The following is a 26,912-nucleotide window of genomic DNA, read 5'->3' as shown; positions in this document are numbered from 1 at the left end:
CCGAGGCAGGAAATGAAACTGTAGAGAAAAGAAGAAAAATAAAACAATAGAAATACTTGGTCAACTATGTTTGTTTGTTTGGGAATTTCGCACAAAGCTACTCGAGGGCTATCTGTGCTAGCCGTCCCTAATTTAGCAGTGTAAGACTAGAGGGAAGGCAGCTAGTCATCACCACCCACCGCCAACTCTTGGGCTACTCTTTACCAACGAATAGTGGGATTGACCGTCACATTATACACCCCACGGCTGGGAGGGCGAGCATGTTCCCTAGAAATACTTGGTCAACTATGCTAAAAATTGAATTTTTGGTACATCTATATCAAATGCTATGTTCTTAAAACAAATGTTATCTAAGTTTTAAAACGAAATATAACCAAAAAGATTGTGTATCACAAATCAAGTATGGAGCCTAATATGATGTACACATTAAAACGTTCAAACATATCAGGCCTTCTCTTGAGAAAAAAATAATCTAACTTGAAAATCTTTACCTGGGTATTTTTCGATCTATACATTATATCAGGTTTTGCATAAAATGAAGAATGAAGTTTTTGGTATACTAATGAGAGCTCTTTCAACCGTTCCAGTGTCAGAATATCAATCGGGATCGTCTATCCTAAATTAAGATGTCAATAAGCAAACGAGAAGAACAGTTCGATATTTTACATTCAGGAGAAAAGAATAAGATACTTCTATATAATAAACTGAGACTTCCATCTAATACAATCAACGATAAACAAAGTTTATTACTACGTTCTAAACTAATCTCAAAGCAATCACTTTAAGTGGCTGAGCTTAAGACGTCAAAGAGAGGTTGTTTCCCCAAGATACGAAACTTCTAAAGCTAAATAATGATTTGCAAAATCGCGTGCATACATGAAATATCCACCGAATTTTTTTTCTTTTTTACGTAAGAAGTTCCATAAGAATATGTCTATACACGTAACTACAGATTAGCTGATGTGATGTTTGTGGCATATTATACATAATATAGTTTGTTAACAGTGGGCAGGCTGTTATTATCACCATATAACTAGTAGTGCCCTCGGTCGGATGTTAACATGTTTTTAAAGAAACCAAGTGAAAATTACCTTAAAAAGGCGAAATATTTACAAATACTAAAATATAAAAAAATAACAAAAATTTTGAATTTTATAAAAATAAGCAGGGATGAACATGTACATAACCTAGTTTTCTCTAATAATATAAAAAGTTTTAGTGCTACAAAAAGAAAACAAGAAAATCACAACTACAAAAACTGAGTCACTTAAAATTTAAAAACAAAATCACTCCTAGTTTGCAAATCACTGTCATTATGTCAGTCTCTTGTGTACATATTGATTTCGACTCGTTTTTATAAAACTTTAAATATCTTTATTGTCCTTGTTTGTTTCCTTTTTATCAGATATATTTTTGCAAACCAGCAATATGAAGCCGACCCGGCATGGCCAAGTGGGTTAAGGCGTTCGACTTGTAATCCGAGGGTCGAGAACTCGAATCCCTGTCGCACCAAACATGCTCGCCCTTTCAGCTGTATGGGCGTTATAATGTGACTGCCAATCCTACTATTTGTTGGAAAAAAGTAGCCCAAGAGTTGGCGGTGGGTGGTGATGACTAACTGCCTTCCCTCTAGCCTTACACTGCTAAATTAGGAACAGCTTACGCAGATAGCCCTCGAGTAGTTTTGCGCGAAATTCAAAACAAACGTCAAGCGAGGGGCGTGCAGATACCGAATTCGATATATACACACACACACACACAAAATAAGATTCATCATCTTTCTGTACATTCGTCTGGAAAAATCACTTATATGAAAATTCATGTAAACACTGAAATTTTGATTCAACACATAAACATGTATGTAGCGATTTAGGCGCCTTTATAAGTACAATAAGCTTTCATTTTGCACGGCCAATACTGTAAAAAATTATTGTTAATACTAAGAAATTTTAAAAGTGGTTTTCCACGGACGATTTTTATTACCGCAATTTTGTTTCATCACGATCCTTACTACTAAGTACAACCCTACTAATTAATAATGAAGTAAACGTGGAAAACATTAAAGCTTGAATACAAGTAATACTCATTTTCTGATAGATGGAAAACGTTTCTGTGGGAAATCACGTGTTTTGAGGTTTCACACATCGTAACATGTACTCTAACTGGACAACACGACGCACAAACACAAGGCATGTATACTGGTTTGTTTGTTTTGGATACTTCCAAAAAGCTACACAAGAGTTATCTTTTCTACTTTTGAGTTGATATGCTGGAAAGAAAGCAACCCACATATAACCTGTGGGGTATGGTATACGAAAAGTGCGATTTCACTGTCTTTGTTATAACTATTCACAAAATGCAAAGCGCGATTTTGTGCCGATTGGACATGAGCCATGCATGTACCTTTGGGATTACAATTCGGTACACTTATCACTAGTCCACGCTTAGTCCCACGGATAATGGGCTATAAATAGACAAAGACAGCAAAAAAATAAATGAATGAGTGCGTAACTAAACGAATGTAAACTGATAATATTTAATATAGAATATATATTTCTACCTTGCGTACCTTCTATAATCAGTTAATGTTAAAAGTAAAGAACATCAATACTAAATTAGATATGCAACAGCCACGTTTCTGATATTTAAGATTTCTATGCGGAAAGCTAAAAGAAGGCCTGTGACAAGGATATAACTATTAGCAACCAGCTGTTTTTCTCTTCGATCATCCTATTTACTTTCACATCATCACAACCATACACGGTCTTTCATAAAACAATCAACGCTTCACTTCTTAGTTAGCTTGTCAGAAACTTCTCGAATTTTTCAACAGTAAAACCGAAAGTATGGAAACGTTATTATCTGTTTTATAAAGAAGCTGGTTGAGGTGACAGCTTCCCAACTACGGTGTAGATGTCCACTGGAAACACACTAGCACTAAGAAGCTCGCTCGTACAAGGAACTGATTGCAAATAGAAACTGCTAGAGGACATTTTTTTTTCCAAAGTGATTTAATTTTTCATCAAGCACAGTTGGTGCTGACAGAAATAACGTGTGTTCATGGAGTTTAGAGTTGAGTACGCCAACAAAAAGACATAAAAACTAAATAAACTTGAAACTGTCCAAATAAATTGAACGCTGCAATGTCAAATAAAATAACATGGTAGGTTAGCAATAAGGCTTATACTGTGCCTAGTTATTAAAATAATAAAGTTTCTGTTTTCTCAAGACTTCTTAACTTGTGTTTTATTTATTTCTAATAAATCACTATCAAATATGTATGCTATAAAAAATCAAATGTTATTCCACAGAAAACAGAGTTAGGAATATTAAACGCCAGAGGAAACGATAAGATTCCAAACGATTGACTTTTTATTTGCTATTTCTAACACTTTGCATAATACCTTCACTGTTAATAACATGGAAAATGATTTTTCGTATTCAAACGTATAATAAGAATGTATTTTCTTAGTAACACGTTGAACAAAATTGGAAGGAAGGAAATATTAGTGGTAATCAATTCCTTGATGTTTTAACAATAACCTGTGCATTATTTAGTAACACCTACTGAGAAGGGAAGTGTTCAAGCTTATTCTTAGATTCGGTCCCCCAAAAATCACGCATCCAGAAAAATAATCCGAGATTCAATAAAATGTTTTGTACAAAGGTTTGCCAAAAGAACTACATTATTCTGTAATAAATTATTCAACTGTCAACTCTCATGAAGCTTCTGTTCATTTTATCAAAGTCAAGCATCAAGAATCTTCCCTACTGGTTACAAAACAAAAGTGACTATAGTGTGATCCAACGATTCTACTTATGATAAGCAAGAAGTGTTAGGAATTTGATCCATCAAATTTATTCCACAATCTGGAACAAAAAGTTGGAGTGTGATCTACCGAATATATTCCATTATTAGCAACAAATAGTCGGAATGTGATCCGGCGAATCTTCCATAATTTGGAAGAAGTAACTGGAGTGTAATCCGCCGAATATATTCCACTAGCTGAATACCCGTCATAAAACGGTAAAAGATGATTAACTTCCCTTCTGAAAACTGAATCTCAATAAATGTTTTATGAACGTCTCCTAAAAATAAATTATATCATAGAAATAATATATGTATAAAGAATGTTATCTTTTTTCTAATATTTTTATAGTATTTCACGAAAACAATGCTGTTTATATTTGTTCATCTCCTTTTTACTTGCGTGTATTCAAAACTTCTTGACAAACCCTTATAGATAGAAATGTGAAAAACAGGTTCACGAAAAAATATTTATTAATTTTGTTTGTTTGCTTGATTTTGAATTTCGCGCAAAGTTACACAAGGCCTATCTGCGATAGCCGTCCCTAATTTAGCAGTGTAAGACTAAAGGGAAGGCAGCTAGTCATCACCACCCACCGCCAACTCTTGGGCTACTCCTTTGCCAACAAATACTGGGATTTACACCCATTTTCCACAACATTCTTGAAGATTCTTGTACGTTCGAGAAAATTCCCTGTCAACTACTCAGCACTGAATCTACCTAGAATGTTCTGGAAAATGGGTAACTTTGAAAATTTCATTACCCAGGTCACAAAAGCAAAGTTTGAAGAGAAAAATAGGTATATTCCATTTACTTTAGGCATAATCAATTGAGAAATAACACTTTCTGCCCAGGAACAAGGAAAAGTAAAAACTTTGTTACATAGTGAAATTTAATATTTTGATGACTTAATAATTTTAAAAATTATAAACAATACTTACTCAACTGGGATTTGAGATTGAAACTGCCGGTTGAAACAAAGAACTGGACAAACATGAATGTTAACAATAGAGGCGAGCTTTACAACCAAATAATGACTTTTGTCACATGTTATTATGATTAGTAGCAATAAGTAGTTAGGGTGTGATCCACATAATCTACTCCATGATTAACAAATATCTATGTGTGTGTCAAATGTTTGGCAATTCTGAAAAACAAACAAACAGCATTTATGGTTTCAGCGAACAAAATAAACACACCAATATTTTCTGACCTGAAGACAGAAGCATTACTATTATTTTCAACATTTTCTTTTCGAACCATCACTTCCAACCCAGTTCTATTTTAACGAACTGATAGTTTGTTTGTTTGTTTTAATTAAGCACAAAGCTTCTAGCAGTATAAATCTAGAGACATGCCGCTGAGCCACATGGGTGCATGAATTGATAGAGTCGAGTTTGACTGTGTGGGTATTTGGGTATTGATGTTGTTAAATACCCAGGAGGGTCAGGTACATTTGACCTCTTCCTCCCTGAATTGATAGATTGTTTGTTTGTGTTTGATTTTGAATTTCGCGCAAAGCGACATGAGGGCTATCCGCGCTAGTCGTCCCCAAGACTATGGGAAAGGCAGCTAGTCATCCACCGCCAACTCTGGGCTACTCTTTTATCAACGAATAGTGGGATTGACCGTAAAATTATAACATCCTCACTACTGAAAGGGCGAGCATGTTTGGTGTGATTGGGATTCGAACCCGCGACCCCCGGATTACGAGTCGAACGCCTTACCCACCTGGCTATGCCAGGTCTCGAATTGATACATGTAGTTTTTCTTTTTCAAATAAAAAATAAAGTATTGGTAAAACATTAAAAAGTTATTTGTTTAAATCAATGCTGTTCGGTAATTTGTTATTTTTTTAGAAAGATTTATATTTTTTTGCATATTTTCAAATAGTATTTCTCCTGACTCTCAGTTTTAAGATGTGTAATCCAGGTTGAAAAGAAATCAGTGCTCATGCTGAATGGGGCAGACTGGTTGTACCTACTTTTAATGAAGAAGTACACATCTTCGACACTTGAAAAGGTCATATGTTACAACACACTGATCTGCTGTTTCATATTCAAGTCGTGATATATTCACCTGGGTCTGTTTCGTCCTCTTTCAAATAGATTTTTTTTTTTTTATTTAATTTTCTAAACACACATACTGTATTTCTACTACTAAAATGGACCCTTGGGTATTAATAAAAAGTTCCTCCTGTTTCAGGTGAACATTTCTATTAGTGTCATCCTCATATTTCTTTCTCTTAACAGTCTGTCGGTATTGATACCGAGTGAGGCCTATTCAGCAAAATTAACTATTATGAAAATCTAAATTAGACTATTTGTTTAGAATCTTAAGGAAGAACTGAAAGGCAGTGCGTTAATACTTGAGTTTAGCTCTTTAGACATAAAAAGTCGCAATATTATACTGAGCAGTCGTAACAGTTAAGGCCCGGCATGGCCTAGCGCGTAAGGCGTGCGACTCGTAATCCGAGGGTCGCGGGTTCGCGCCCGCGTCGCGCTAAACATGCTCGCCCTCCCAGCCGTGGGGGTGTATAATGTGACGGTCAATCCCACTATTCGTTGGTAAAGAGTAGCCCAAGAGTTGGCGGTGGGTGGTGATGACTAGCTGCCTTCCCTCTAGTCTTACACTGCTAAATTAGGGACGGCTAGCACAGATAGCCCTCGAGTAGCTTTGTGCGAAATTTCCAAACAAACAAACGTAACAGTTAACGCTACTTGGCGTTACGATGCCGTTATTAAACGAAGTGGAGGCACTCCTGCTTCAATGTATCATCTCGTTCGTATGAAACTGACAAAGCTACGAAAATAAGAATCCACTTGGTCACGCGCTTGCTTTGTCAAACATTCGAGCCTACACAGCTGCTATATCTTACCGTTTACTTTTGGACCACGGCCACAGCTTGAGTCTTTGGTTCAGTAGTCAAAAAAAAAAAGGGGGTTAATGAGCTAAAAAAACGCTCCCACTGTTGGTTCTCTAATTAACGACTTTACGATTATAAAAGACCATCAGTCGTGTCACTCAGTAAAGCAATAGAGTGTTTACTGTTTGTAACTGAAATCGACTTTTAGCAGACATAAAAAAAAAAAAACGCAGCACCCGAACGGTATATCTTGTCAGAGTCTGGACTGTACCGACTGGTACAAACCCAACCAGTGAACATCGCAGCAAAGCCTCATATAATCTAATAACTAAAAGACTGTTACTTATTGTTACAAAAGACGAATAAACTCATCAATGTACAGAAATACATTTCATAACAACACACAAAAACACGGAATAAAGAGTGAAAAACATAGAAATTACAATGACTATTACTGTTGTCGATCCAGGCTGCCCCCAGTAGCACAGTGATATGTCTGTAGACTTATACTGCTAGAAACCGGGTTTCGATACTCGTGATGGGCAGATGTGCAGTGTAAGACATTTCTATGTCGTTCAGCGTTACGTGTAGGTACTGTGATTCTACTGGAAATTGCATACTTTTAAGAAAGGTACGTTGCATTCCTTTCTGATGCAACGAAATCTGAGATTTCGAATTTTCAAGATCTGGATTTCCTTAACGGCATTAGATAACAATTTACTATGTATCAACTTTCTATGGCAGGATCATCCAGGAAAAGTAACGTAAAAAGTGGTATACTGATAATGGGATGTAAAATGCAACGTCTTGTAAAAGGTGATATGTACTCAAAAGTTAGTGATGATAAATGTTCAAGTGACTTAAGCTACAGGCCCGGCATGGCCAAGTGTGTTAAGGCGTGCGACTCGTAATCCGAGGGTCGTGGGTTCGCATCCCCATAGCGCCAAACATGCTCGCCCTTTCAGCCATGGGGGCGTTATAATGTTATGGTCAATCCCACTATTCGTTGGTAAAAGAGTAGCCCAAAAGTTGGCGGTGGATGGTGATGACTAGCTACTCTTTTACCAACTAATAGTGGGATTGATCGTCACTTTATAACGTCCCCACGGCTGAAAGGGCGAGCATGTTTGGTGTGACAGGGATTCGAACCCGCGACCCTCGGATTATGAGTCGAATATTTTAACTACCTGAGCAATTATGTGACTGAAGCATCTGTCTACTAAACTTTAAGTATGAATAGAATAGTACGTTAAGAACAAGTTGTACTGAGAAATGGTGTCTTGTTCAGCAGGGTTGTATCCGGTTTGAACAAATGAAGAACTTGCGGGGCAAGTTGTGACAGACTGATTACCAGAAACTGACATTATAGAGTCAGTTTAAGCTCAAACTACAAACGCGAGTTAGAAAATATAAAAGAGAATTAGTAGGAAATCAACTAAAACATTGACAAAAATACAAACAACAAAGTGAACAGAAAATGGATTTCCAGAAATGTATACTTCGTGAATGACAAGAAATAAGTAAAAATAAAGTTAGGAAAAGAGAAATAAGAGATGTTAAAAAGATTGATATAAAATAATAGATGGTTATATTTTATTTCACTGTTCCTTTCATAAACACCTTCTTCCTTCCCTTATATCATTCAAGATTGTTCATGTCAAACACACGTCAATCATCTGTTAAAAGTCACAAGAGGGTAGTTATACAAATGAATCGACTACTAATCTTGCCTGGCCCGGCATGGCCAAGCGTGTTAAGGCGTGCGACTCGTAATCTGAGGGTCTCGGGTTCGCATCCCCTTCGCGCCAAACATGCTCGCCCTTTCAGCCATGGGGGCGTTATAATGTGACGGTCAATCCCACTATTCTTTGGTAAAAGAGTAGCCCAAGAGTTGGCGGTGAGTGATGATGACTAGCTGCCTTCCCTCTAGTCTTACACTGCTAAATTAGGGACGGCTAGCACAGATAGCCCTCGAGTAGCTTTGTGCGAAATTCAAAAACAAACAAACAAACAAAACTAATCTTACCAACCATGAAAATGCTACGTTTAATAAAACTTGGAGAAGGCAAGAACTGAATTGTCACTAGAAGCACAAAGGCATGGTTCATTGTTTATTCTTGAACTGTAAGTTCGAATAAAACAAAATATTGTAACCTACGTAATTACAGAGAAACACATGTACATATTGTAAAATATACAGATCCTCGGCATTTACTACAAAGCAAATTTCTTCAACCTATTACTTCACATTTCAAATCCACACATTGCATCAATATATCATCTATGATTTGTTTCTTCTTAAGCAATCTGTTCTGCGACTTTAAACCATAGTCCTATTCCAACAGTCGCGGTTTTAATGAAGTTATAGGCAAATCAAAGTTTGGTAGAACATCCCAATAAGAGCAACAGTTATTTTAATTATATTCTTTATTACATAGTTTCCACATTTTCTCGGCCCAAGACCCCAAGAACATTGAGCATCCTTACTGACGTCCTCATCTACCGAATCTATAGATATACGATGTTACATGTTATAATTTATCCCGGACGAGTCATCGTTCCATTATGTTACGCATGTTACGTATTACGATTTCAAACACCCGGGAATTTCAATTTTAGAAGTTAACTGCATATCGATAAGTATCAAATTCATGATATTAGCAAATAAGATTAATACAGTTTTCTTTCTTAATACAAATATATTTTAATATACAAACAACAATACAACTTATAATAACGGTTATTACAACTAGTAATTACAAATAATTTATATACAAAAGTTTTACATACTTACAAACAATACTAGGTCTTTATCTGATCTGGAGCTGAATATTTTATCGACGGTTTACGATGAGCGAATTGATTCTGAGTTGATGAACTAGCTAGCTCTCTATTCTTGGCTGGCCTCACGCTATTCACAAGCTGGCTTTTCTTCGACAAAAATATCTAACGTCCTCGCAGAAATACTAACGTCCGAAATTAATTCACTGAAGTTAAACGGTTTTTAATGTTCGAAATCGTTTCGTTCCTGGTCAAATATATATAGTTTCACGACTGATAAGCGTTTCTCACAGTTATAACTGCCGGGATTTATAGTATAATAACCGTTGCATACCAAAAATATTGTGAAAACTGTCTTTTGGCGAGACGATTTATAAACTTTAGGCGAAGTTCTCGAAAGTTTAGTTGGAAACAATATCTTACACTCAAGTATCTACAAATTTAGAGAAAAGATGAAAATTTCGCAACACATACTTAACACTATAATTTACATGCATTTCTAAATATATATTTAACTAAAACAAACATCGATATTAAAACAGATACGTAACTGTATATCCGTTACAACTACTATCTTAACAATACTGTGTATTTGTTAACACTTTCCCAAGACCTTCCAGAACATTCAATATTCTTACTGAGGCCACCATCCAATGAATCTACAGAAACACGAGTACCTTGACGGTACTGTGTATTTGTTACAGCCCTCTGACACTTTCCAAAGGTTCCCATTTAGAAATACTGTTTTACTAGTTCAATACTGTTCCCAAGATTTTTCGTTTGATTTTCAACCTAGTCTGCTTCCAGATATAACAAAGATTAAAGGTGAAGTACGCTATTCGCTCAACACAAATTACACGAAATATCCATACAAATACAATTTAATAAAATATATATTAGTAAAAGGTCTCAAATATCGAAAGTAATTTCATTTAAAACGCAAGTCCAATGGTCTATGAACAAACACAGCCAGTATGATGACAAATCTAATCAGGGTATTCGATTGATGGTAATTCGCTTCAATTTAACGGTGTGATTTTTCTACAAAGAATCTTGCTTAAAACTTTCAACAAGAGAAAAAAAAACAACATATACGTATTTAATAGTTTCAGAAACAAGATTAGGAATTTTTCCAAGATTTTGCACACGAATAAATTTATTTAAATAACAACGCAGATAAACGAAGCAAACTAAATAAAGATAAGCATAAGGAAAGATAACGATATAAAAATAAAGAACAAGCAGATACATACATAAAAATTATAGATGTGTAATAGATTGAAAAACCGGAATAGGCGGAAACAAACAAAATATGTGTATAATATATCGACAGAAATATGTGGATAAAAGTGGGCAAAAAGATATGTATTTAGAAAAAAACAAATACAACAATATGGACAAAAATGATAAAAGATATATAATAAAAAATAAAGAGAATGCTAGAAAATCACACAGAAGTTATACCGACAAGTTAACGTATACTATATATATATATACAAGACAATGATTCAATGCTTGTTGGTATAAAATATCTACTCATTAATTGAATGCTAACGCTTGACATCACCACCTAAGCACAGATAAATTTGACATTCGCAGTTCCATAAACACTTAAAGTTTCTTCCATTATAAAATCCGTCCAAGTTTGTTAAAATGATTATGTGATGTTCCATTAAGGTTTCCTCTCTTTAGTCTAACGATGGTAATAACATTACCAGCAACAAGGACAAGCCAACATCGTACAGAGTAAACGAAGAAAGAATAGTAGAAGGTTGTTAACCTAAAGAGGAAAATGAAATAACTATTATTTCCACAACCATTAAGACTCGAACCTGATGACAAAGTGCTCAAAGCTTAAATTGACGTTTCCATGCCAAGTGTATAATATTGGTTATAAATAAACGATCAGATGTAAATTATTCCAATACGACTAAATGGCACCACTTAGAAGAATTGGTTTGTTTTAAATTTCGCGCAAAGCTACACGAAGGCTATCTGCGCTAGCCGTCCCTAATTTAGTAGTGTAAGACAAGAGGAAAGGCAGCTAGTCATCACCACCCATTCTGGTTAAAATAAGGGAATGTTTATTACATAGATATATCTTGAAATAAATTCCTTTTAATTTTTTAAAATATGTTTTAGGCGTAACTTACAGTTTATCTCACTTTGATAACAAATTTTGCTTGAATCCTTAAAGAAAAGAAAACTTATAAAGATATCGCGAGTGACAAATAGGATTTTTCGAAAACTCGAAAGTAATTTATCGTAACGATATTATTCATAATCTCTTATCACAATAAAACAAAATTAAGCTCAAAGAAGCTGGTAGTAAAGTGGTTCTTTAGTTATTCTGCAACACAAACAATGGAACATAACGCTGGTAAAGGTTCAACGTTACTTCAAAGTGAGAAGTCAGCATCAAACTGATTTCATAGTTGTCCAATACATATACTGAAGCGCTCACCGCTAATTAATAGACTACTGTTGCCTAACTCAATGGTGAAATTTAACGGTTACTCTTATAGCACACCCACAGCCCCAAAGCGCGGAGAACGTTTTTACGCAACGGTCTGCGAACTCACGAGTCCAAGAACGCTAACCGTGGTATCACAGCCGGATCACAGCTGTTACTGTCAATTTTTATTTCCAGCAGTAGTAAGTAGTGAATTATAATTGTTCGACTCTACACTAACATCAGTGTGTAATGCACATACTGCCTTGCAAATTATAAATGTCTTCAATCATCGATCAATTTCAATTTTGTATCCATAATCACGAACTAATGTCTAACATTACAGTTTTTCTCCAAAGGATGAAGAGGTCGCTTTCTCACGATAAAAACTGTTAATTTTGAAATGTTGTTTACCATATTGTTAATGGTATCAATACCAATACCTATTTTTGAGTCAGAGGTACTCCTCTCTCATAACCATAGCCTACACCTTTCCATATTGTTCCTGTTTGATTTGGATTTTGGTTTCCAAGCGCTCTGGTGTGTGAACTTTCCACTTCCACAGAGACATTAAGTCTCACTTCTTCAAAATGTTATCTCGTTATATAAATATTTTTCAAAAGCGTCGTGCCATATTTATCTAGTCTTAAATTTATCAGTTGCGCAATTGCATTGTTGCGTGGTCGAGAATTCGCCTTGAACCTTTTACAGTCAAGTGAAAAAGTTAGGACACCCTATGAAATCCTGTGTATTTTTGTAACATTTTTGGATATATTGATATTTAATCTCAATTTTAACAATACTGAGAGATTATAGGAACATAACTAAACAATTAAAACTGAAGAAAAGACTTTTCAAGATCTTCTGTAAATGTAATTCTACAAAAATGCATATTCTAACTGAGGAAAAGTCAGGACATCACCACATTTATTCCCACTTAAAATGGCTCAACTCACACACAGGTGTATCACACCAGATGCACATGATTAAAAGATCGTTACTCAGCATATTGAATGAGACTTGCCCTACTTAAACCTCAGGCATTTAGTTTGGTGTGCTCATGACAGTTGAAGTAAGAGTGAGTACCATGGTGAGAGCAAAAGATCTGTCTGAGGACTTTAGAAAGAAAACTGTAGCAGCTTATGAGTCTGGTAAGGGATTTAAAAAGATCCCAAAAGATTTTGAAATCAGCCATTTCACTGCTCGGAAAATAGTCAACAACTGGAGGGCTTTCAAAACAACTGCCAACATGCCCAGGTCTGGTCGTCGAAGTAAGTTCACCCCGAGAGCAGACCGCAAAATGCTAATAGAGGTCTCCAAACACCCTAAAATGTCATCACGGGACCTACAGTAGGCTCTGGCTACTGTTGATGTGAAAGCGCATGCCTCTACAATCAGAAAGAGACTACACAAGTTTAACTTGTATGGGAGGTGTGCAAGGAGGAAACATTTGCTCTCTAAGAGAAACATCAAGGCCAGATTGAAGTAAGCCAGAGAAAATGTAGACCAAGACCAGGACTTCTGGAATAATGTTCTATGGACAGATGAGTCCAAAATTGATTTGGGCACCAGAACAGAGGACATGTTTGGTGTAAACCAAATACAGCATTCCAGGTAAAAGAACTTCACATCAACTGTGAAGCATGGAGATGGAAGTGTCATGGTTTGGGGCTGCTTTGCTGCAGCAGGACCTGGACAGCTCCCATGAATTCTACTGTGTATCAGAGGGTGCTTGAGGATCATGTGAGACCATCTGTACGAAAATTAAAGCTGAAGTGGAACTGGACCTTGCAACACGACAATGACCAGTAAACCCACCAGAGACTGGCTGAAAACTAAGAAATGGAGAGTCCTGGAATGACCGAGTCAAAACCCAGATCTTAATCCCATTGAGATGCTGTGGGATGACTAGAAACGGGCTGTACATGCAAGAAACCCCTCAAACATCTCACAGCTGAAAGAATTCTGCATTGAGATGTGGAGCAAACTTTCTTCAGACCGATGTCAGAGACTGGTAAATGGCTACAAGAAGCGTCTCACTGCAGTTATTTCAGCCAAAGGGGGTAACACTAGCTATTAGGGAGTAGAGTGTCCTAACTTTTCCCTCAATTAAAATATGCATTTTTGTAGAATTACATTTACAGAAGATCTTGAAAAGTCTTTTCTTCAGTTTTAATTGTTTAGTTATATTCCAGAAATCTCTCAGTATTGTTGGAATTAAGATTAAATATATATATATATATATCCAAAAATGTTACAAAAATACACAGGCTTTCATAGGATTTCCTAAATTTTTCACATGACTGTATATATAGATATTTAACATGTTGCTTATGACGCGTGGGTTCGTACATGCGGCATAACGCCAACGTATGAATATATATTAGGTTGAGGAATAATTCGTGAGCGTTTTTAAATAATTTCATTCAAGCATTACATGCAAGACTATACAATACTTCAATGCATGAACACATTACACCCAAAACATTTATTATGATACTTTATTTCATGTAATACCTAGGTATATAGTATGCATTGTTTTAAACAAAATTGCCAGAAATTAAATGCGAAAAGCAGATGGTGTCGAAAATGCTCGATTTTGTCCACTTGACATTCCATTTAATGAGCTGAAAATGAAAGCAAAAGTTAAAGACATATGAAAATCAAACACACCATCTATTAGAGCAAAAAATTATCTACCAAATGACATGAAATATTTTGCGAAAGCGTTTCATTTATGAATATATTTTTTTAACTTGAAAAAACGCTCACGAATTATTCCTCAACCAAATACTATAAGCGAGTGCTAAACTAATAGTTATTTCACACACAAAAAAATGAATTACGCACATAAAGACGATACACATGCAACAACTGGAGTAGGCAATCTCATATAACCTATTTTCCATATACTTTATTTGCTGGGGGGGGGGATCCTATTATCACCCAAATCTACTGTTACAGGTTAACAGTGAAGACTAAAAACAAAGTTACGTCTTGTTTTGCCATCACTGATAAGAAAATAAATTATGTCTTCAAAGTTGAACACTGACACAACACTTCCTAAAATCAGTAAAATATGTTTTGCATCTATGAATCTATGTGCAGGCTATCAATATATTGTTTTACATTATGTGAAAAGTTGCTTTACAGAAACTCCGAGTCAGAATCTGTGCTAAACAGTTCAAATTAAACTGATCATAAAGTATTGGGAAAATTACCAAATAAATTCTATTTGGATGTAATGCTTCTCAACTTTAAGAAAAACACAAAAGCCAATCATGAAAATACATGCTAATCGAAAGTGAATTGCGTTTTAGGAATTACATATGTTAACAAAGAATAATTATCAACAACACATACAATTCTGCATTACCAGTTAAATGGAAAATAATCATAATTATTCACAGAAATAAAAAAAGCATCCTAGCGGAGTGTCAAGACAGATATTTACTAAAAGGAAGTGAGTCATTATTAGTGCTAAGCTTGTTGGAACTATGTAAATACATGTCTTTGTTGTCACAACAAAAGGTTCGTCAATTCGGATTTTCGTTTAGGTACCTAACAGTTATGTTTCTGTAATCAACAGCACCAAATATTAAATATTGGGCTACTCTTTTCTGACCGAATAGTGGGATCTGACTAACTTTTATTGTACACACTAAGCACCAAAGGGCGGAGCGTATTTTTGCGGCAGTTGAACGTGAAATGAGGCGTGAACCTTAAAATGTACTATCAGAGCTAACGTTATGACTCAAAACTAAACAAAGAATGAAGCAACCTTAACAAAATTATGTGAAACTATTTCAAATAATTATCTGCTTTATTAAAACACACACACACACCTACGTATAAAGAAACGATTTGTTTCCCGCTTTCGTTTAAGCGCAAGTTGGCTATCTGTATCCATCGCAGATATCGAACACTGTATTTTAATGTTATAATCCCTCAGGTGGCGTACTAGTATTATTAGCGGATATTAATCTGACTTGTCCTTACACATAAACACGCATAAAAGATGAGAAAATTTCAGAATTACTGAACTGTGTTTTCTCTGGGAGTAACACAAGATCTTGGGTGTTAATAATTCTATGCAAAAATAGTTTTTCTTCTTTTTGAGAGTTTCTGTTGTCAGTGCAGTGCAACGGATGCTTTTACATTTCTGACAGAATAATGTATTTTCTAAACTATTAACACACCATGTTCATGAATAAAAACATTATTAGGAACTGATTTCTACCAGATGCTGAAGAGCTCGTTGTTCCATTGTTTTTAGCTAACTGGATCTATAATTAACATCTAGAACGGTTAAGAATGATTACAGTATGTTATGTACTGGAAGAGACTGCAAATCCAGTCAAACGACAATACATACGACAAAGGTGTTTTCGAAGTCAACTGACTGCTCGCGTATGGTTTTTCTATCCTACCCAAAAGTTATAGCAAGTCATGGAACACGAAAAGGGTGGGGCATAAAAACAGAATTCCAAATTTCAACTAATTGAATTTGGTTTTGATGCTACAAACACATGCTGGGGATCCACCTCCATCTCTACCATTCTTTTTCTTTCAAGTGTATATAATAGAACAGGATTCAATAAAACCAAATGAATAGAATTGTAAGATGTTTAAAAACGCAAGTAGAAAAAACCGGTAGTAAATGATGAAACTTGGATTATAAACCGAAACATTATTTTAACTCGACTGCAGTATTTCAATAACACTAGATTAAATGTTTGCTCATAGAAACAACTCATTTATGAGAGAAGTTACTTGGAGGTTAGCGACTAATACGGTTATTAAAAATTGCTTTACTAAATGAAATTACTGGTATATACTTTATTAACAGATTCTTACATTATCGGTATGTCCGCCCGCGAGTGGCACAGCATACTCATTCCGTTAAAAAGCGGGTTTTGATACCAGTCAAGAGAGTCCATTATGTATCTTTGCGCTTAATTCCAAACAAACATTATCGGTGTAACTGAAATTCATCTTTGCTGGAATTGCTAGGACGTAGGATGTCCTTTGGTAAAACTCAACATGATGTATTTATTTTTCGTCAAGCACTAAGCTGAAAAGTGAGCAATATGCGCTGTGCTTACCGTAGGGATCGATCTTCGAAACTTAGCGCTCCATAACTACCATGCTTGTCAATGAACCACCGTTAACAATTCAATTTAAAAACAAAACAAAACAATTTCGTTCTACTCTCTTTTTTCTCATACCAATGTATAACTGTCCAGGTCATTCGTTCCTTTATAATCTAAGCAACTTAATGAAAGCTACAACACGATATGCTCCGTCTCATAACAAGCGACTAGACACCTGAAGGTAAAAAGACACTGCAAAATAAAGAAATATCTTACGGTAACCATATACTTTATTGCGGAGAGACACAATAAAAGGTTAAGACATGTCAAAGTGACGAAACACTACAAGGTATCGAAACAAGTTAATATCAGAAAACATGTTATGGTAACGAGACAAGTCGAGGTGATTGAAAATTTCGGACGCTTTTAAATTAATAATTTCATGAAAAAATATAATTTTAAAGACTAAAATTTTATTCAAAAATTTATAACCCAAAGTTGATTGAATTTTTGATATATGTATATAGTTATTTTAATAATTCATCACAGTAACCGGATTATATTGTCTCAGTTTTATTTTAGAGAATATTCTGGAGATATATAAAGCTGGTTTAGCAACAAAGAATAATGTCTTTTTCAGCATTTCTTAAACCCGAATTAATGTAGCAACACCTGTAGCTACCTAAAATCGTCAGCAACATAACATTAACAAGAAACAGAATACATATATTTATATATAGTGAGGATCATCATACTGAAATTGATCTTTTCCATCTCATCATCAGTGTGCTCACCATTGTTGAGCGACTTATGAATCCCTCTGTATACCTGTACCCAATATAAATATAATTTAATTGTGATAATATGAAATAAGTACTAACTGTGGTTCGCCTTATATTTTCAGTTACTAGATGAAATACTGTGAAAAAAAACTATTATTTTGTGTGTGTATATATATATGTATATCCAAAAAGTCACTGTACTTTTCCAACATAAACTTACAAAACCATCCAAACAACTCTCGACCAAACGTTTAAAGAAAGACAAACTAAACTGTTATCTCCTACCAACCCATAATTAGCTTTATCTCATGTGTTTGTAAATGCATAAGCATTAACCAAACTATTCTCCAAGAAGTGTCTCAAGAACTAGACTCCGTATCTAAGACAAACAAAGAACCAACTTGTCTTCACCACTGTATGATTTTCACCCCAACAAAACAAACTTATTACTGCGTAACGCATAACTTCGGGTATTTCACACCCCTCTTTTTAAAAACGTAAATCAATGATGAGGTAAATAAACTCTAAAGACACAAACGAGTTGATCTTTCACGCAAATGATTTGTTAGCTACTACAAAAAATCAAGAAGAAAAGTAAAACACTAGTATAAACGTATAAAACAATCATTATAGCGTTTTGAACAAAATCCATTGTTAGTTCCAGTCGTTATCTTGAAGGAAAATTATAAGATCTTTTCATGGAAACTGCTTTCCCACAACTGGCTGCAGACAGTGAAGCAAGTACGATTTCTAGTAACATTGAATGAAAATAAATGCACGTGTTTATATACTCATTACCAGAATAAAAAGTATATATTATTTATCCAGCTACCATTAAACAATATCTTAAAAAAATCTTTATTTCAAACATTAAATATTCAAAGTCACAAAAAATAACTTACTAAATGACGTATTGCTCAAAAATTATAGAAACTACTATTTATTCAGCTACGATGAAGTACAACCAATACATACTGATATTTTCATAGAATTACCAAAGTACCCCTTCAACCATAAATATGAAGTAATCGATATAACACAGTATTTGATTACGTACATTTCAACATGGTTTTCGTAAGTACTAAAGAACTGTTTAAGTAATTCAATTACAGCACAGGGCAAATATCAATGAGTCAAACGTCTATTACGTAAAGAGATTATAAATGTTTGTTAAGTGTACATTAATGGATGTAAACTGACACACTCCATTTCTACTGGATGAACAGCCTCATTCATTAGTGTTTGAATGACTAACAAAATCAGACATTAAACATAGTGATATTTTCCCCAATTGATATATTACCTGTAATACACCGAATAAATCGTAATTAAACTTTTCACCTAATTATACGACAATTCATGTTTCAAGTTTCTTTAATTATACTGCTATGTTGAATTTTTATTTTAATTTACCAAAATAGTTTAAACTAAACAGGTTATCTTTTCATTTCATATGTTGGAAAATGTTTAATGCATACAGAATACATCTGTATTTGTTTTTCAAATTATTAACACCTATGATTAGACACCCTTACCTTAGTCTTAAGATTTCCCCAAATCAAAAGGCACAATTTAATGTAATCGTTATCTTAACGGTACAGTTAAGTTGCACGGCAGCTTTCTGGAGCACTTCAATTCGCTTTAGACGAGAAGGTCTTGGAAAGATAACTTTGAAAAGGAAGAACAGGTAATTCAGACATATAATCGGTTACATAATTACGTGTAATTACTTGCCATTTCCATTAATTTTGCTTTAAAATAACGATAAAAATTTGCCAACACTTTCGAGTGTCTTTGTTTATTATTCACGACAGTTCAGAATTGTAATTTTCTTTTTCAGAAGTAGTGGTGTCTAGCACGAGAGTCGCGTATCTTTAATAAAACAGAGAAACCTTCACTCGTTAATTCCTGTTAACCCCAAACAGAATATAGTATCACATTAACTCTTCTTATTTTGATTCGTTTGAACAAATCATTGCTCTGCTTGTAAAGCATCTTATAAAATAAAAGTATCTACTATACTAATTGTTATAGAAAGGCCGTATAAAAGATTCATAAAGTAAAAACGCGGGAGCTCATTCGCACTTGAAACTGATTCCGTAGATGCGATATTAACGTTATTTAGTATCTAAATACATAAAAATCAATGTTACAGTATACACACACATATATATATACAGCTATGTAGAAAAGATAGTCGTCCTTGTAATTTAATAAGTGCTCAACGACAACTCGTACCATGCGCCACATTTCGCAAACCAAACTATGTAATTGATTTATGTCTACACACAAATGTTAATTATTTTAATGTTCTTTGTGCAACACATGAATAAATCAAGACTTATTTACATATTCCTACTTTAACAAAAACAAACAAACAATTTGACAAATCAGAATTTATCATATTCATTAACAACTCCGAAAAAGATTACAGGCTAAAACCATGTTTACAATCTGTTACTTAGGCTAGCTTAGAACCTCAATTAGGCTTAAAAGCTTCAAACATAAACACCGAAAATTCATCAAAAATGAGTATTTTTTAGTTCTAATATGGAATACACCAAAATTTACACATCTGAAAATTAATTAATATCTTTATGTATGTTTCCTAATATACTTAAAAAACATAGCTTCAATATATTTTCTTTAAAAACTCTACACTCTTCTTGAATTATGGATAACTCCTCTTACTGCCGATAACCAACATTCTCTGATGCCAAAGAAACTCAACTGGCCTCATATGATATCTTAATGCGTTCACTAAGAAGTAATCAAACATGATATATACTGGCCATATTTACAATGGATGGAATACTATAAATCTGTTTACATTAACAAATCAACTTCAGTCACTCGCGGTTGTTAGAAACGGGTGTACCTCAGTAAAATTTGTAAACATATTTATTAAAAGGAAGTTTCGGAACCATCATTACCAATAAGATACATAATTTATATAGTCAACAAAATACTCTCTCTTTAAAACTGAAACGTAAAAGATACACAAAATCTGCAAGGTACTGAAACGTAACGTGAATATTTAGAGTTTTACAGAACAAAAAAGTTGGAATTTATTTATGTGTAAAAAATCGTTTATTTAAAATAAAGTTAAAAGGAACTACAAACTTTATTTAAGTTTGGATATCTCAAGGTTTCCGTTGGTTCATGCTTTTCGTTTTTAAAAATAAATAAATTTGTATTCTTGGAACTTCGCCCTTAAATTACCGAGGTACATGTATCTTTATTATAATAGAGCTTGCAATATGCATCCAAAACTCGGATCTCAGAAACTACTGTACCTATCATCACCAATCATAACTAGGTAATATTTATAAACTAGGCAATATTTCAACATTTTTATAGCTGAGAAATAAATAAAACAATTAAAATTTCCATAAAAATGATGTCTCAGATTCGACCAATAAAAAGTATAAATAAAAAGGAGTTTCAGATTTTACTAATAAAAAATTACAAAAACAAGTTCCAAATATAGAACAATCAAAATTCAACTTAAAAATATATTTCTTTTTCTTAAATGAAAATCTCATGAGTGTTGCAACAGAAATGAAAGGCACTTTCATTGATAATCGCGTCTACAAAGATATAAATAAAATTTACCCTGTGACATAATGCTGTGATGACAGCTCTTTCCTAAACTAAAATTACAATAAAATCATTTTTCTCATGGATGGTGAACATTACTGAATGTCAAGTATAAGCACATTGTTCCAGAGCTGTCAGACAATTCCAGAAAAGGTCGTAGGTCCAAAAACCTTCCACAGAAACTGTTATACCTGTCTGGAGAGCGGGTATTTCTATTAGTTGTTTGTTTGTTTTTAAATTTTGCGCAAAGCTACACAAAAGCTATTTGCACTAGCCGTCCCTAATTTAGCAGTGTAAGACTAGAAGAATGGCAGCTAGTCCTCACCACCTACCGCCAACACTTCGGCTACTCTTTTACTAACGAATAGTGGGATTGACCGTCACATTATAACGCCCTCACGGCTGAAAAGACTAGCATGTTTGGTGCGACAAGGATTCGAACCTGCGATTCTTAAATTATAAGTCGATCGCCTTAACCAACTGGCCATGCCGGGCCTTCTGCTAGTTGTATTAATTGAGTAAATTTATCTATCTGCCAGGAAAGCGGATAGTTATGCTAGTTGTATTATATAAGAAATCACTCATTTTTATGTAATATTCATGGGAAACCTAACAGTAATTAGTGTAATATTTAAATGCGATACTAATGATATTTATTTTATGTTTTGGGTGACTTGTACGTTATTAAGAATCCTGTAATTAGAAAAGTTATGACCTCACAAACAATTTGATGCATTCTAAAACAAAAAAAAAAGTTTGGAATCATGGGTAAATTTGGAACAAACTTCTGAAATTATTTAAATATTTCTATCCATAAATTTAGCTGTGCGATTTTTCAAGTCATCCTTTTGGATTCACAGTACGTTTCGAACTAACGGCCTTACCCCTATTTCTCTACGAACACATGTCGACCACCAATGTGTTTGGCGATGGCTGCCTAAAGCCACCTGCACTTGGCAAAGCACTAAATCAATTTACATTACCACCCAAAGGACAAAGAATAGCTTGAGCACACCTGAACCCGATTAGAAACTTAAGTTCCTCTTATCCGTATAAACAATGAAACAAAAGTCACTTTATCTTATTAGTGATTTCAAACTTTTAGCCTCATGTTTCTCCAGCAACCAACTAACCATGAGAAACTGAAAGTTTACTGATGTTAAATACGATAAAACTTAAATATACGAATAGGTTTCTAGCTAATGATTCTATTACTTGTATTCTAACCAAGTAGTTAGGAGTTGGTCGGATAATACAATATAATTACAAGTTACAAACAAATGGAAGCTAAAATGAAACAAGCGACTTACAATACAAAGTGGATGAGGTTCCATAATTTTTCTGAAATGTATCGTTTCAGGTGAGAACAAACTAATGAAAATAATTTCCACATGGTTACTATTATAAGGAAGCACACATAGAAAGTCAGTTCTCCAAGGTATATTTAATACTTTGACTTGCAACATACTGCACAGTATTATATGTTAAGAAATAACCATATTAAATATTAACTTCCAGTCAGTGCAGATTAATTCCCAACTTAGGTCAAAACTACCCCCCACACACACACACACATAATACGGAAATGCAAATAACAAATTAAATATACTTTTCTTACGCTAATACTTATTACAATGCATTATTTCAAAGTTTGGTACTTTCGGCCATAAACCCAGTAATATGTCACGAGTACCAGGCAGTCCAGTAGACTTAGGTTAGTTCTAAGTTTATTGCAGGAATGGGATCAATGCTGGTGCAGCACTATGGGCATAATGTTGCGCTACTGGATACATTCCGAGTTATGAGGCAATTTACAACATGCCGTGCAATTCAACACAAATTTCCTCATGCTGGTTGAAAATAAACACGTTTGGTATAGTTTTATGCCACGTTGATACATTTACTAATACTAATGAGTCTGTCTGTTTGTTATTAAGAACAAAGGAAGCACGTTCTTAACAAAACGATAGTAACTGGTTAAATAGAAGGTTCATGTATTTCTGTACCTAGATTAGTTGTGTTGTGTTGCTTCGACGCTCGATACCATAGTGCAAACTATATGCGACAAGTCAATTTCACTATTACAGTCAAAGCTCGCGGTTTGTAGTTCAAATATTTAATTATATGAAATACCGCGAGTTGAAACGCAGTTATAGTTCAATAAATTAAAGACATGAAAGGTTGAGGGTTGAAACGCAGGTATAATTCAGATATTTAAAGTTGCTGATCACTGTGGGTGTTGCTTTAGCAGATGGTGCGTTAAAGTACGCTTAGTAGACTTTTTCATATCGATCTATTAGTGGTACATTACGAAGTCTCATTAATGCCTTGAAAAACTTTTTATAAAAGTTGCAATTTTTAAATTTGTTTCCAGTTGTTTTCTTTATTTTTGCGATTTACATTCTACACACGGCAATGAATTGGTGATTTTCCAATTTCCTCTGATATATATATATACACACACACACATGTAAATATACATATACATATATATTCAAAATACTTAACTTTCTCATACAATATCTACATACAAAAGGTACTCTCTGTTAGTAACGTTCAAATCGGCTTAGTGGTTTATCTCAAGCGGAACTCTACACTTCAACTTCCAGTCGAGTTGGAATTTTGTTAATTTATCATTATATATATATATATATATATATACTTATTGTCATATCTATTACAAGATACATTTCAATATTTTGAATAATATTATAGACTATGTAAAGAATAACATCACATTACGTAATAATAAACACGAAGAGTTGTAAGTATGGAAAAAACTATCTTTCAAAGAAATAGATTACAATAATACATACATACATTTAAAAATTAACTATAAATGTTTATAAATATTTTTAGAAAAAAATTAGTGTACTTAGTGTACTTTAGTGTTAGTGTACATGCGTTTCATCGTAAAATTCAGTGCCTCTGCCGTAACAATAAATAAACCACAGGGTCTTACATTTGACAATCTAATAATATTTTTATAGAATCAATTTTTCGCATGGTTCAGTCTACAAGAACATTTAAACATAAAAATATGGAAAAGTCAAAATTAAAATCAAGGGCCACAAACAGAAGATGACCAAATATACTCAAAAAATGTTTTGGTGAAATACTAAAAAAGGATAAATGTTCTTCACACATACAGGGAGGTGGACAAAAAATGTGCCTGTCCTTGAAATTGTTGTTAATGTACTATACCTGTTACTAGATAACAGAAAATGTACAGAACTATATATTTTTATAACGCACTCGACAAGACCTCAATGTCTCATAAATAATTTACATTAATTAATCCTGCCTAAAATAATTTCAATTTGAGGGTAAGCTAGTAGAGATCCTGATTAGTAATAAAATTTAATCGGGTATATGTGGCCCCAGACGTAGTATTGCAAGTGTACAAAAACATAACTAAAAGAAACGAAAAAAAAAGGTATAGATTAATTTACTATAATCCTGTCTGAAAGAATTCCAAGTGCCGTAAATTTGTGACTGACGAATTTTACTGTTTTAACAATTTAGCAAAAAGATTACTTAAACTCCCAATAATAATAACCATTAAATACGCCAAAATATGGCAATCGGAATTCAAATAACAAAAGCGTAAAGCATAAGTTAAGAAGTAAATGAAGACACAATCATTGTATGTCTCGTTTTTTTATCATTTGACTGAAACTTCGTGAGATAAATAGCTGGTCTTCTTCACGAAAAAAATAAACTGAATAAAAAGCTACAGATGACAAGAGATTAAATGTACGACACCTAAACCTTTCTGCCCAGTCATTGTTTGTTTTGTTTTGTTTTGGAATTTCGCACAAAGCTACTCGAGGGCTATCTGTGCTAGCCGTCCCTAATTTAGCAGTGTAAGACTAGAGGGAAGGCAGCTAGTCATCACCACCCACCGCCAACTCTTGGGCTACTCTTTTACCAATGAAAAGTGGGATTGACCGTAACTTATAACGCCCCCACGGCTGGGAGGGCGAGCATGTTTGGCGCGCCTTACGCGCTTGGCCATGCCGGGCCCTGCCCAGTCATTACTCACCCCTCTATACAAACTAATATTCAAGGCTCATGATGTCACAATATATCAGCATCTAATAACAGAGCTGAAGAAAGTTAATAAGACACCCAGTCTGCCTCTCAGTGGACAATCATCTTCATTACGTAAAAATAACTGAAATAAATGTACAAAGTTTGAAATTGGGTGCACTTTTTTAACCGATAAATTAAAATTATTATGAAGAACTGTTATAAGGGTATATATGTTTGTTGTTAAGCGCAAAGCTATACAGAGTAATTACCACGGATATTGAAACCCGATTAATAGCGTTATAAGCCTAAAGACTTACTCTTGAGATACCAGATGGAAGAAATCTTGTAAAGGATCGCGTCTTTAGCCATATTTGTTTTCTTCATTGATTCGACGTCTAAATGTTCTAATTCAAAAGAATTTTAAACATCAATTTGTACATAAGCTGGTTTCATTAAGCGTTGAAGAAATCTGTTCATATCTAGGTAATTAATTTCTTTATGTTTAATTTTGTACATAGCTTGTGCTATATAATTAATAATTATTAATCGTTAATGTAATGAATAATTATATTAGGTATATCATTTAATGTTTAACAGCTTGTGCGTTATTTTCACATCAGGCCTAATCGCCATGGCGGTAAACCAATGCTTTTCTCACTATACTAACATACACCTCATAGAAATTAAAACATAATTCGAAGTTATGTTGAGCTCGTATTTAGTACGCTATCAAAGGTATATTGCAGTTAACTCATATTAAGTACGCTTTCAATGCTTTGCTATAATTCGTATTAAATGCGATTTGAAGGCTATGTGATAGTTCCTATTAAGTACATTTGGGGATGCAATTATTTATTTTAAGTTGTTAGCTTAATGACGTCATGATAAGCCGAGTTAGATCTTCTACGGTCCAAAGTTGTATATTAAAATGACAAGCTATACGCACATGTGTGTGTGTGGGTGGTTGTTTGGTTTTAATATTTTCTTTTTTCTTTGCCAGAAAATCTAAACTTGTATTTAAATCTCATAAACATCTGAGCACCAGCATGCCAAATCATTCAGATTACAGCATATCTAAGTTTTAATAATTAATACTGTAATATACAAAAGTAAAGGAAAACCTTGTCAAAAATAATGTAAATGTACGGATGACTAATATTAATCCTTCAAATACAATACAAACAAGAAAATACGGATGGTATTTGCATAATCTCTACGTAATAGTATATGTACACAATGTATTAGAATGTTAACAGACATAAATAGGATAAATTAAACTGTGTTGTTATTAAATAGTTATACATATTGATATATGTTAATTCTTGCTGTGCTCTTATTCAGAAATTATGTAAATGCTATCCCTAACATCAATTCTTCAAAATAGTGCAAATAGCATATCTACATTTTCTTTCTTTTTTGAAAAGTTTTTTTCACTTGTTTGCTTATATATTAATCCAGTTTCAACAAATATAAGAAGTTTGTATTTATAACCAA

The 26,912-nt window shown here is 34.0% G+C and overlaps 1 protein-coding gene across 4 annotated transcripts in view; it reads right to left on the bottom strand.

Moving 5' to 3' along the window:
- Positions 1-26,912, bottom strand: part of LOC143240405 (uncharacterized) — a 90,475-nt gene that overhangs the window by 31,986 nt on the left and 31,577 nt on the right. The gene's annotated exons all lie outside the window — the stretch shown is intronic.

Source organism: Tachypleus tridentatus, chromosome 13, assembly GCF_004210375.1.
Source record: "Tachypleus tridentatus isolate NWPU-2018 chromosome 13, ASM421037v1, whole genome shotgun sequence".
Classification (NCBI taxonomy): domain Eukaryota; kingdom Metazoa; phylum Arthropoda; class Merostomata; order Xiphosura; family Limulidae; genus Tachypleus; species Tachypleus tridentatus.
The sequence above is the reverse complement of the archived record's forward strand: the minus strand, read 5'-3'. Positions and strand labels throughout refer to the sequence as shown.